Here is a 13,137-nt window from a genome sequence, read left to right on the forward strand (position 1 = left end):
AAAGAGTAGCATAGACACAGAGAGAAGCAAGCACAAATGGGGAAAAATAGATGCCAGGTGGAGATCTTCAAGGAACTGAGGAACAATGGGGTTACAGAAGCTGAGACAAGGATTTTCCCCCAGAGCTGGTGCCTTTCTCCTAGAGTACCAAAAACCCAAATCCGTTGCCGTCAAGTTGATTCCAACTCAAGTGACCCCATAGGCCTAGAGTGCGTGCCTTGAATTCAAACTTCTAGTCTCCTAAACTGTGAGAAGATAAACCTCTGTTCTTTAGAGCCACCCACTAGTGGGATTTCTGTTACAGCAGTTCTAGGAGACTAACACAGCCCCCAACAGTCCGTGGGAAGGGATGCAGTTGATATTTACCTTGTGAGCACAAAACTGCTGGAAAGGGAGAAGACACACAGGCATCCTTCTGACTTAGTGCAGCGTTTGTGGAATATGGACTCTCCACCAAGCAGGGCCCAAGAACTGAGTACCAGGCCCAGGTCCCGGCCTCATGGTCCCTGTAGATTTGGAATCAGAGGAACCTAGCAGAGGCTGGTTGAGGGGAGGAAGAGACTGTGCACACTCCCCCCGGCCTCACAGCACCCAAGGGGAAGCAGTGAGGGCTGAGCCAGTGAGAGGGCCCAGGGGAGACAACTTGGCCAACTTCAATATTTTGTCAGAACCGGCTGGCCCTGCCTCCTGGGACCCCCGGCTGCCTCTGTCTTCCTATGCCAGAGAATTCAGTAGCACAAAGCCCCCATGCAGAAAAGCCCGGCAAAGGGGGCACAGCCTCCAGAGTTCTGTGTCTGGAACTAGGCCAGCATTCCGCCCTCCACCACCATGCTTCTTATGTTCAATGGCAAAACTCAAAATCAAATGTTAACAAAGTGGATATCTCATGAACCTAAAAGCAAGAGAGCAGGCGTTTTTACCTCCTGAGAATAATAAAAACTTAATAATTTTTCTGTCTTGGAAATGTACGACCAGAGTGCTCCTCGGAAGCAAGGATGGCGAGACTATGTCTTACATACTTTGGACATGTTATCAGGAGGGATCAGTCCCTGGAGAAGGACATCGTGCTTGGTAAAGTAGAGGGTCAGCGAAAAAGAGGAAGACCCTCAACGAGTTGGATTGACACAGTGGCTGCAACAATGGGCTTAAGCATAACAACAATTGTGAGGATGGCGCAGAACCGGGCAGTGTTTCATTCTCTTGTACCTAGGGTCACTATGAGTTGGAACCGACTTGACAGCACCTAACAACAATAACAACACTTTGAGAGCTGCTGATCTTTTATCTCATTTGATTTTATTAATGAGCTCATGAGGCAGCCAGGCTTGGTCTTGACTTGAAAGAGAAGACTTCTAGTATTCCACCATTGAGAATGATGTTTGCTGTAGGTTTTTAGGAAATATGTTTTATTGGGTTAAGAAAATACCTCGTATTTCTAGTCCGCTAAGGGTTTTTACTATAAATGGGTGTTGATTTTTTTTAAATCAAATGTGTTGAGATGCTCACATAGTGTTCTTTAACTTTTTAATATGAATAACACTGATTAATTTTCCAATGTTAAGCTATCCTTGCATTCCTGGGATAAACTCTAATGGGTGATGACTTACATTATTTTTTGTACATTGCTGGATATGGTTTGCTAATATTGAGTATTTTATATCTATGTTTGTGAATAAGATTTGCCTTTAATTTTCCTTCCTCATACTGCCCTCATACTATATACAAATATAAATCTATGGTTTTAAAAATAAGAATTAGAGTCATTAGAGTTATAAAGGAAGTTAAAGATCATCCATTCAGATCTCGTTTCTTACAGGGGAAGAAAATGGAACTCAGAGAAAGGAAATAGCCGTTCTAAAATCATACAGGGTTAAACAGTGTTGGGAGTAAGTACTTTGCAAAGCACTTTTAAATTGCAAGTACTTTCCCAATTGTGATCTCATTTTAGCTCCACCACTGCCCTGCAGTGAGGGTAGTGCTTATTGCTCGGTTCTCCGGATAGGCTACCTGAGGTTCAGAGAAAGCACATTATGAATGATAAGACCCAGCAGAGCCAGAACTGGAAGACAGACTCTGACTACTAGACCAGCACTTCCCCCACCACCTGCCAAATTTCTTTTGTTCTATGTCCCACCCCCACTGACTTATGTTAGCCTAAAATGAAGCGGATGCCTGGTCCTAGGGTAACCTACATGTATTCAGAATTATTATTTTATACAAGTTTGGCAGTATTTTCATAAGTATGTCAACCAGATGCCCCATCTGCAGATAACCCCCAGTGGGCTTGGATGAAGGCTTCATAACCCCTCGGAGTGGTCTTGGTGACAGGGACACAGACTCTAAAAGCCAGAATAAGCCTAAGAACCCCTAAGAATGTTCTTTGGTACAGAAATGAGACCAAGGCCCTTAAATGCAGCCTTTGTTACAGGATCATAGAGCTAGGTCCCTAAGGGCCCGGTCTCAACATCCCCATAAAACTGGGCTCCAATTTCCCTCTCATTCCCCCTCCTCCACTATCTGTCAGCAAGCTGCTTCCTGCACCAGTGCCCTTGTTTTGCATGTGCTATTTGTGTCTGCATCTAACAGCTGGCCCCAGTCTGGCAGCCCCTAGCTCTGAGGATTATCCAATTATCCCATTAGCCCAGCATGTCCTTCCTTCCTCAAGAGCTATTAGCTCCCATTTCCCTCACTCTCTCTCTTTCCCAGGGCTGGCCCCTAGCCTCCCTTGCTCCTTCTCTAGCCAGGCTGAGGACAGGTCAGTCCTCAGTCACAGACTCAGGGAACATCAGAGCTGGAAGGGACATTTGTGGCCATGTACCTGCCTCATCATTCTGCAGAGAAGGACCCTTGCCCGCCATACCCCAACTCACATGACCAGTTAATGGCAGTGGAAAACTAAACTAAAAGTGGAATCATACAATATTTGTCTTTTTGTGTCTGGGTTATTTCACTCAGCATGTTTTCAAAGTTCATCCATGTTATACATGTATTAGGACTTCATCTCTGTTTATGGCTGAGTAATATTCCATTGTATGTATGTACCACCTTTTGTTTATCCATTCATCTATTGATGGACAGTTGAGTTGGGTTGTTTCCACCATCTCGCTATTGTGACTAGTGCTACTATGCACATTGGCATACAAGTATTTGTTTGAGTCCTTGCCTTCAATTCTTTAGGGTAAATACCTAGAATTGCTGGGTCATATGGTAATCCTAGGTTTAAATTTCTGAGGAACTGCCAAACTGTTTCCCACAGCAGGTGCACCATTTTACATTCCTACCAGCACTGTATAAGGGTTTTAATTTCTTGATATACTCACTGTCTTAGTGCTGCTATAACAGAATACAAATGAATGGCTTTAACAAAGAGAAATTTATTCTCTCACAGTTTAGGAGGCTAGAAGTCCAAATTCAGGAAGTCCAAATCCAAGTCCAGCTCTAGCAGAAGGCTTTCACTCTCTGTTGGCTCTAGAGGAAGGCCCTTGTCATCAATCTTCCCCTGGTCTAGAGCGTCTCAGCAGGGACTGAGTCCAAAGGACTTAACTCTGTTCCCGGCTCTTCTTTCTTGGTGGTAGGAGGTCCCTGCCCTGTCTGCTGGATTCTCTCTTTTATAACTCAAAAAAGATTGACTTAAGATACAACCTAATCTGGTAGATTGAGTTCTGCCTCATTAACATAAATGCCTCTAATCCTGCCTCATTAACATCATAGAGGTAGGATTTACAACACATAGGAAAATCACATCAGATCACAAAATGGAGGACAACCACACAATATTGTAATCACGGCCTAGCCAAATTGGCACACATTTTTCAGGGACACAATTCAATCCATAACACTCATGGACATTTGTTATTTTCTGTTTGGTTTTTGTTGTTGTTTGTTTTATCATAGCCATCCTAGTAGGTGTGATGGACTAGGAAGAAAGGCCTGGCAACCTACTTTCCAAAATTAGCCAGTGAAAACCCTACAGATCACAACTGCCTGACTGGCAACCAATAATGGGGATGGTGCAGGACCAGCAACATTTCCTTCTATTGTGCATGGGGTCACCATAAGTTGGGGGAGGTGACTCAACTGCGGCTAACAACAAAAACAAGTAGGTGTGAAGTAGTATCTCATGGTGGTTTAGACTGGACTCTTTTCATGTGCTTATTGGCCATTTGTATATCTCTTTGGAGAAATGTCTATTCAAGTCCTTTGTCTATTTTTTAATTGGGTTATTTGTCATTTTATTGTTGAGTTGTAGTTCTTTATGTGTTCTGGGTATTAAATCTTTATGGGATAAATGACTTGCAAATATTTTCTCCCACTCTGGGTTATCTTTTCATTCTGTTGATAGTGTCCTTTGATGCACAAATTTTTTTTATTTTAATGAAGTCCAACACATATATTATTTCTCTGTGACCTTTTTTATACTTTGTCATTCCTTTCTCCCAATGCCCTGTCTTCTCCCCCATACCTGGTGGGACTACCCGGATCCTAAGACTGACAATTCTGGCCAAGAAAGATGAGCCATTCATATCTGGCCTTGTGCTCCGTGGTTCATGGGAGGCTCCTCCAGGCCCGGGAAAGGAGCCAAGCCCCTTGTAGGCCAGTGAGGCCTGCGAGCCCTCAGAATCATGGGCCTCAAGCTGGTGCAGAATGGCGACCTCAGACGTGGACCCATTATTCCACCAGAGTGTCTATGAACCTTGACTGCCAAAAGGCTCTTGGAACAGCCGGTGGCAAGCTGGTTCCCCTTCCAGCCAGCATCCTGTTGTGGTTGCTCTCCCTGTCCCCTCCAACCTCACTGCCTCCAACCATCTTCACTTTCGGGTTCCAGATCCACCCTGTCTTGATCCCCTGCCTTTGGCCACTTATTAATTCTGTTAGGTGTAATTGAGAGATTACCATCTTATGCAGGCCCTTTCCCATTTTGTAGCTCAGTTTGTCACTGATGAGGTTTGGTGTTGTGAATGGAGCACAGTGTCCCATCTTAGAGTGAGGCCTGGGATCCCCTGGGCCCTGAGTGCCCTGTTGACTGGCCTGCCCTTCGCGGTCAGCCAGGGCCAGTCTCTCTTCTCTCACATCTCCTCTTGGTGCTAGTCTTTCAAACTAAAGGTAGGGCTTTCTATTGGTCCGTGTTCGGTTTTATCATCCCTCCACCTGAGGTCATCTTGAATCTTGATTCTGTCAGCCCAGACATTTTCTATATCCCTTCTCTGTTCGCATAAATGATTAGCCCAAAGCCCTATGACATCTAGACTTTAATAAACTTAGGACAGACTGGGCAGAATGTAGGGTCCCGAGGGCCTCCCTGAAGGCTAAAGTGACCCATTAACCAGTGTCCCTTGCCCAGGTCATCTGTCTGTTCCTGCACCAACCTCCCAGACCCACAGGGGCTGGGGCTTCTAAATCCACACTCACCGTGTTTCCGGACCTGGCAGTAGCAGGCTGTGTCAGCGAGAAGGAAGAGAGCAGGCAATCAGACCTCTCTCTCAGGCTGTTCTGTCTTTCTCCCCTTTCTGCCTCCTTTTCACGCTCTGATGTCTAGAAAACTGGAGCTGTGATTGCTTGTCCTCTTGTATTTTCTGAACCAAGAATGGATTGTTATTGTCATAATATTAACTTAGGGCATTTTACGGTACATGTATCTTCCAAGGCACTTTCACATTTATTGTCCTGTCTTGTCTTTCCTGTCAAAGTAGACATGGTAGCTCAGAGAGTGACTTGCCTGGTCAAAGAGTGAAGCAGTGGCCAAGTCAGGCCTCCAACCTACTGGTCTGACCCTATTCCGACTTGTGTGGGGCAGGGTTGGAAGGAGCAAGTGGTGGATTATTTGGAATCTCCAAACTAGGCAGAAAAGAGGCTCAAGCTGAAACCCTAAGAGATAGACCTGGGGATAACTGTGGAAGGCCTGGCTGGGTGGCCCTGATCCCCTAAAAGTTGTGAAACCAACAGAAGATTTGTGACTTTGGGCAGCCCACTTCTCTCTGGACCTGAATTTTCCTAAAAGAAAACTAGGTGATTTCTAAAATCCCATTTAGCTGTAACAGTTCCAAAACTGAATCTAAAGCAGGCTCTATCCCCATCACTCCTCTTTCCAACCCAACTAGAAAGTGTGGGTGGGTTGAGAAAGAACAGAAAAGAAAGATCAAAACTGTGACAGCCCTCTGACAACATTTTAACTTGAAAATTGCCTCTGAGTGGATGGCATAATTCTATGTAGGCAGATGTAAATCAGGTGCAGATTTGCTCAAGCTTCCTCATTCTTACTTGCTAACTGACACCTTGAAGAGATGGGCCCTGGAACTGACCACCATGAGACCTGCTGGCCCTGGGAGGGCTTGCTTGACTTTACCCCTCCCTGAAGCCACCTTGACATTTCAGTTGGATATGGTCTTCTCCCATGAACCCTCAGAAAGTGTCCCTTGTATTCCACTCCTGTCCCCCACCTCCTGTTGCCCTAACAGACTGGGACTGGCTTACTCTTCTTGGTCCATTTTTGGTTTCCTACACAGCTTCCTCCCCCAAACTCACATGCATGGACAGGTGCTTGTTAAGTGGCTAGGAGAGTCAGGAGTCAGGAGATAGGGCCTGGGTTCTAACCTGCTTTGTCCTAACCAAGCCGTCTCTGAAAGGTTAGCTGGTCTTGAGGTGCCAGTCCAGACGGCTGATTCTGCATAATCCCAAAAGCACTTCTCTGGACAAGGCAAAGAGATATGGATGGTTGCGAGATGTGGAATCACCTTGCAGAAAGCATTTTGGCCTTTTGTTCTCAGTCCTCTCTAGCTGGACCAACACCTGCGGGCTGACAAAACCAAGAAGGACCACTTGGGGGCCTGAAGCTGACTAAGCCTCTGTGATGTAATCTATCATGGCCATGTGGCAATCCAATAAAAGTGCTGAGCCCTAAGGCTCAGATGGAGTTTCCTAGTTGGTGACCATAAATGGGAGAGGGTGGCACATCCTTCCTGGGTAAATGGAAGTGGAAGTTCCACACTGTGACCTTCCCAGACCTCACCTTACGAATCTCTTCATTTGTATCATTTATGCTATATCAAAGCTGTCATCATTGGTATGGTATCCTCTCCATAAATTCTGTGAGACATTCCAGGGAATTATCAGACCAGAGCAGTGCAAGCTGGCCAGTCTAAAGTGGAGGAAGTCAAGTGGACTCCTGGGCTTGCAGCTTGTACCCTGAGGAGACAGAGGAAAATCCCGAATTTGGGGCTGGCTGGTCTAAAATGGAGGGAGTCACGTGGGCTCCCAAGCTTGCAACCAGTACCCACTGACCCAGCCCCATGTGGCTGGAGATGAGAGAGAAGGGCTGTGTGGGCATCTGGGGTGGTCTGAACTAACCAGGGAAGGGAAATTGATATTTCCACAGGATGCAGTTGGCATGTGGAGTAGGATTTGTTAGCCACCACACAATTTGGCGTCACAAGTGGGTGATCTTAGTCATCCTGGGCTGGTTTGCACTATTGGTGTAGTTGGCAGGATTTGCTAGTGTGACCCCTGGCATTTTAATTGCAGTGCAATGGATAGCTTTTATATGGCCTTTCTCACCATGGTCTTGTAACTCCCACCAAATGACTGGGTGGAACTATGCAAATAAAGTGCTTGCAGCCCACCAAGGGGATTGGACAGCTTGCTAATAATACAAATAAGGTGCATGGCACCCTTGTGGGGTGGACGATGCAAACAAGGTGTATGGAACCCTAACTAGGGGATTGGTCAGTTTTGCCATGCTGCTAGGCTTAAAATGAGCCATCCCAGAGATGGGAAAGGGGGGACATCATTACGACCAAGAAAGAAGAGCTAAGAGTGGAGTGTGTCCTTTGGACCTGGGATCCCTGCACTGAGAACCTCCTGGACCTAGGAGACACACACAGAGAGAGAGAGAGAGAGAGAGAGAGAGATGTAACACTGGAGATGGCAAGAGACGGTGAAAAACAGCAGCAGAGAAACGGAAGGAGCAGAGGCAGCAGAACCAGGAGACTGGCAGGAGATGGCACAGTGGGCTTCCCGGCCCATGGAGGAAGAAAGCTGAGTGCCTTCAGATACCAGGAAGGGTGAAGCTGAGACTAATTATTGGAGAACCTGACCAGATCAGATGGACACCTGCAACAGACCTGAATGGCTGGTATGTTAGTAACCTCACCCTGAGAACTCTTTGCCCTATTGAAGGACTACTTGTTAATGACTGTTTTGGACTGGTCAGATGATTGGGAGAGGGAAGTTATCCTCCAAGTATGAAGGAACCATGGCTAGAAAAGCCAGGGTGTGGTCTGCAGTGTGATAGATCACTTTTATATGGCCTTTCTTGCCATCGTCTTGTAACTCCCATCAAATGATTGGGTGAGAATATGCAAATAAGGTATTTGTGGCCCACCAAAGGGATTGGACAGCTTGCTAATAATGCAAATAAGGTGCATGGCACCCTTGTGTGCCATGGGACCACACAAACAAGGTGTATAGAACCCTAACGAGGGGATTGACTAGTTTTTCCATCCCGCTAGGCTTAAAATGAGCCATCTCAGGGGTGGGAAGGGGGGAGGACCTCACTACCACCAAGAAAGAAGAGTTAGGAGTGGAGTGTGTCCTTTCGATCCAGGATCCCTGAACTGAGAACCTCCTAGACCCAGGAGACACAGAGAAAGAGAGAGCTGTAACACCAGAGATGGTGAGAAGCAGCAGCAGAGAAACAGCAGGAGCAGAGGCAGCAGAACCAGGAGACCAGCAGGAGATGGTGCAGTGGGCTTCTTGGCTCACAGAGCGAGAAAGCTGAGTGCCTTCAGGCAGGAGGCTTGCTGGCAGAGTGGGACGTCTGCAGGCACTTGGCAGAGCTAGGCTCATTAACCCATGGAGTGGAGAGAACTGAGTACCTTCAGGTGGGAGGTTTGCTAGCAGAGTGGGGTGCCTCCAGGCACTTGTCGGTGGAGCTAGGCTTGCTGACTCATGGAGCTAGAGAGCTGAGTGCCTTCGGGCCAAGGCTTACTGGCAGAGTAGGGTGTCTCTGGGCACTTATTGGTGGAGCTAAAGAGCATTGTAACACTTGTCCGAGCAAGGCAGAGGCTGGGCCAAGGGGCAGAGAGGCTGGGGGCCAGAGAGAAGCCTGCCTGTGGGCACAATTGAGAAGAGGCTGTCCTGACCAAAGAACTGTATCCTGAGTCATTTCTGATCCTGAATTGTAACCTGTTACTTCTCCAATAAACCCCACAACTATATGGTCTGTGAGTTCTGTGTGGCCATTGCAATGAATTATTGAACCCAGCAGACAAGTAGAGAGTGCCATGGGAGGGACAGTTGGTGTCAGAATTGGTAAAAAGATTGGAGAGAGAGGTATGTCTGACCTCTGCTTCATATAAATCAGCCTTGGGCTGGTGCTGATGGTGATTCTTTCTCCCCCTCATGAAGTTAGAGGAGGTCAGATGCCTATGCCATGCCACTTTTACACCAATGTTTCCCTGCAAAGTCTTCCCCACTGAGGGGAAAAGTCCCTCCCTGGGAAGACACTGGGTCAGTCACACCAGTCGTTTGCCTAGCCTCCATGCTGACCCTGTGCCCGGCCTCCCCTGTGCCCAGCCCCTCTCAAGATCACATGTGGGAGGGAGAAGGGCTTGTTGGGAAGCTCTGCAGAGCTGCTGTTTCTGCTCTGAACCAAGAAAGGCAAGACCCAGAAGCTCTGTGTTCTCTATGTCCCTCCGCCTCTTCTGAGGCTACATGAGCCACCTGACATTCTGTCCAGTCTGCAGCCTGACAAGGGCGTCCTAATGGTGACAGTTACTGTTAATATGAGTGACAGCTGCAGTGAGGGGCACCTTGGGACAGAAGAGGAATGGGTATGGGAAAGAGGAAGAGGTGGTTCTTATGGAGCCCTTTCTCCTCTTCAGAGCAGATGAGGGCCCCTGAGGAGGTGACTTGCCCCACAGTAGAACTCGGTTTCCCCGAATTCTTTCCCCACCTCGCATAACCTCTCTCATCAGCAGAGGTGTGCTGCCCGACATGCTTAGGTGGCATCTGGGTTCAGCAGAGGAGCTCAGAGGGAGGGCACCCTCCGTGGTGTGGCCATGGGGGCTGCGTGGACGGCAGGATCGAGCTCACTTTCCTGGAAGCCCACACACAGGGGCAGGCTGCACAGACATCCCTACTCCCTTAGCAGGCTCCTGTTGCGACACCACAAGGAAAAGAAGGCTGGCCCAGCTCTGTCCGGTAGATCCAGGGAGGTCAGTACCTCCTTTCCTCATTCCCCAAAGTGTTTCTCATTTCTGCCCTACCTCGGCCACCGCCTAAGCTTGTCTCTTACTCAGCTTGCAGAGCTCTCCCCTTGGAAAGGCTCCCAGGAGCCCAGAGCGTTTTGTGTGCTGCCTCCCAGAGGAAAGGTCCTTTATACAGTGAGGCAGGTACCGCGGGGTGGGGGTGGGGGGTGTTAGTGGAGGGGAAGGAAGGCGAGCCTTCCCAGACGGCCTCTCCCACCTGGGCCAGTGACAAACCAGAATCCAGCCTCAGCCCTCCCCAGGGCTACTCATAGCTTCCCATGGGGCCAGGGCACATGCCCAGGGCATGATCTCTAATGGGACCCTTGTGCTCAGGATAGGCCTGCAAGAGGCCTGTGTCCACCCCAGCCCTGGGGAAAGGGCACAAAGGGCCCCTGGGTGGTGCTACAGGGCTTGGAGGGCCTAGGCAGCAGCCCAGGCAGCAGGGGACGGGCGCCGACAGCATCTGCACCCACAGGGCCGGGTGCCACCTTCCTGATGTGAGCATGTTTGCGTGCACACGTGGGTTCTTTTATGGTCAGGGAGTGACACATGCACTTGTGTTTGTGCACCTGATGCCTGGCTCTCGGCAGGGGCCTGAATGGGGTGGGCGTGCAGATGGAAACCAGGGGAGGCCTGGTAACACTGGCCAGGGCTCCTGAGCCAGGCTGGAGGCTGGCCTGGAGAGGACATGGGTCTTGCTGGCACCTGGAAGCTCTTCCTGCCCCCTGGCCCTGTGCCTCCCAGCCCCCAGTACCTGCACCTGTATAGCCCAGCACCCAAAGCTCAGGTCCCAAGAGGCCTCAGAAGAGGCTGGAGCGGTGAGGTTTCTTTCTCTCCTCGCTCTGCAGTTCTCTTTGGCCTCTCCCCACAATTGGTCATGAAGACAGACAGCAGCCACACCCTTAGCCTCCTTAGCACATTACTGCTCTGCCCCCGCCCAGGGCCACGGCAGACCCACGGTGGGCTTGGGGGCGGGGGGGCGCAGGTGTGGACAGAGGGGGGCTCTGTAAATTCACACCAATGGTTCCTAACCCAGGCTGTCTGTGAGAACTCCCGGAATTTCTGAAACCACGGCTACGTGGGACCACCCAGACCCACTAAACCAGGGTCTCTGGGCCAGAGGTCTGGGCCCTGGTACTTCTCAGGTATTTCTTCTCTACATACAGCATAGAGGAGCATGGATTGACAGTAATATACAGTCAAGACAAATCTGTTATAGTTTTGGGATACTTACGTATACATACCAGTATAAAGAGATACAGGGTGATGTGTAACTCAGGAAGGGGCTATTTCAGGCACAGGAAGTCAGGCAATAATGTGGGGAGGGGTACGGTGCTTCCACTGAGGTCGTAATGACTTATCTCTTAAGCAGAGTGGTAGGTACATGATGTTTCATATTTTGCAGTTTGATTGAAATACTCCATCATAAATTAAAAAAACAAAAAAAGAAGCATGGATTTTGTAGTCAGATAGACTTGGGCTATAGGTTCACCTCTTCCACTTATTAGCTGTACGACCTGGAGCAAGTGCTTAACCCCTCTGAGCTTCAGTCTGTTGTTGTTGGGTGCCATCCAGTTTATTTTGACTCATAGCACCCCCATGTGACAAAGTAGAACTGCTCCAAAGGGTTTTCTAGGCTGTAATCTTTATGGGAGCAGATTGCAAGGTCTTTCTCCCTTGGAGCCACTGGGTGGGTTTGAACCACCAACCTTTCGGTTAGCAGCCGAGCACTTAACCGTTGCACCACCAGGGCTCCTACCTTCAGTTGAGTCATCTGTAAAATGGACTCACAGGCTCCATGAGGCTAACCTGTGAAGTTCTAGTACTCCTTCTCCCAGTCCTGGTCTGAATGTGCCTAGAAGCCTTGAGACCAAACTGGCCCTCAGACGCTTGCCCCGGACAGTCACAGCTCCCTGCCAGCCCCAGGCAGGGGTGGATTGTGACTGCCCCCTGGGCCTCAGACATCTGCCATCACAGGACAGCACCACCTCCTCAGCCATTCTGTCAGATCATACTCCTTTTAGATTTCTTCTGTTGGGAGTTGTTATTGGCTGCTGTTGAGTGGGCCCCTGGCTCATGGTGACCCCATGCACAATGGGATCAGACCATTGTGATCCATAGGGTTTTCACTGGATAATTTTCAGAAGTAGATCACCAGGCCTTTCTTCTTAGTCTGTCTTAGTCTGGAAGCTCTGCTGAAACCTGTTCAGCATCATAGCAACATATAAGCCTCTACTGATAGACAGGTGGTGGCTGTGCATGAGGTGCAATGGCTAGGACTTGAACCCCACTCTCCCATGGGAGGCGAGAATTCTACCACTGAATCACTGCTGCCTCCTTGTTGGGAGTAGGGGGAGGGTAACTCCAAGGGAAGGCAGTGTAGCCCAGCCCTGATCTGTTCCACATGGTCCCAGTGTCCCATCTGCACGCCCACCCCACACCCTCTCTGACATGAGTCACGGGAACACACAGACTCTCCCTCTAAGGATGCAGGGAAGTTGATGACAGCAGGGGATGCCTGGCCTGAAACATCCCCTCCCCTACCCTGTGCCCCTCCCCACACGAGGGTTTGGAAGAGTCGGGGACTTCTGTAGGGGGAGCGGCGGGGGGCGGGGGGGCACCTCCCCCCCAGCCTTTGGGGCCTCTCCCACGGAAGGCTGGTCTGGTGCACACACAGGCATTCGGATTCTGGGGCAACTAGGCCGCTTGTCCCCTGGGAGGATGGGAGCCTGGGGAGGCCCCAGGGTAGGCAGGGTGTCTGTCTGTCTGTCCCTCATATTCACATACGCTGTCTCAAATATGTGCAATCTGCTTCTATACATGCCAGTCCTGGCTGTGGGGCAAGGAACGGAATCACCATTCTCATCAGACGAGCTGAAACACAATGTGGCTC

The sequence above is a fragment of the Trichechus manatus genome, unplaced genomic scaffold (assembly GCF_000243295.1).
Source record: "Trichechus manatus latirostris isolate Lorelei unplaced genomic scaffold, TriManLat1.0 scaffold00157, whole genome shotgun sequence".
NCBI classification, from domain to species: domain Eukaryota; kingdom Metazoa; phylum Chordata; class Mammalia; order Sirenia; family Trichechidae; genus Trichechus; species Trichechus manatus.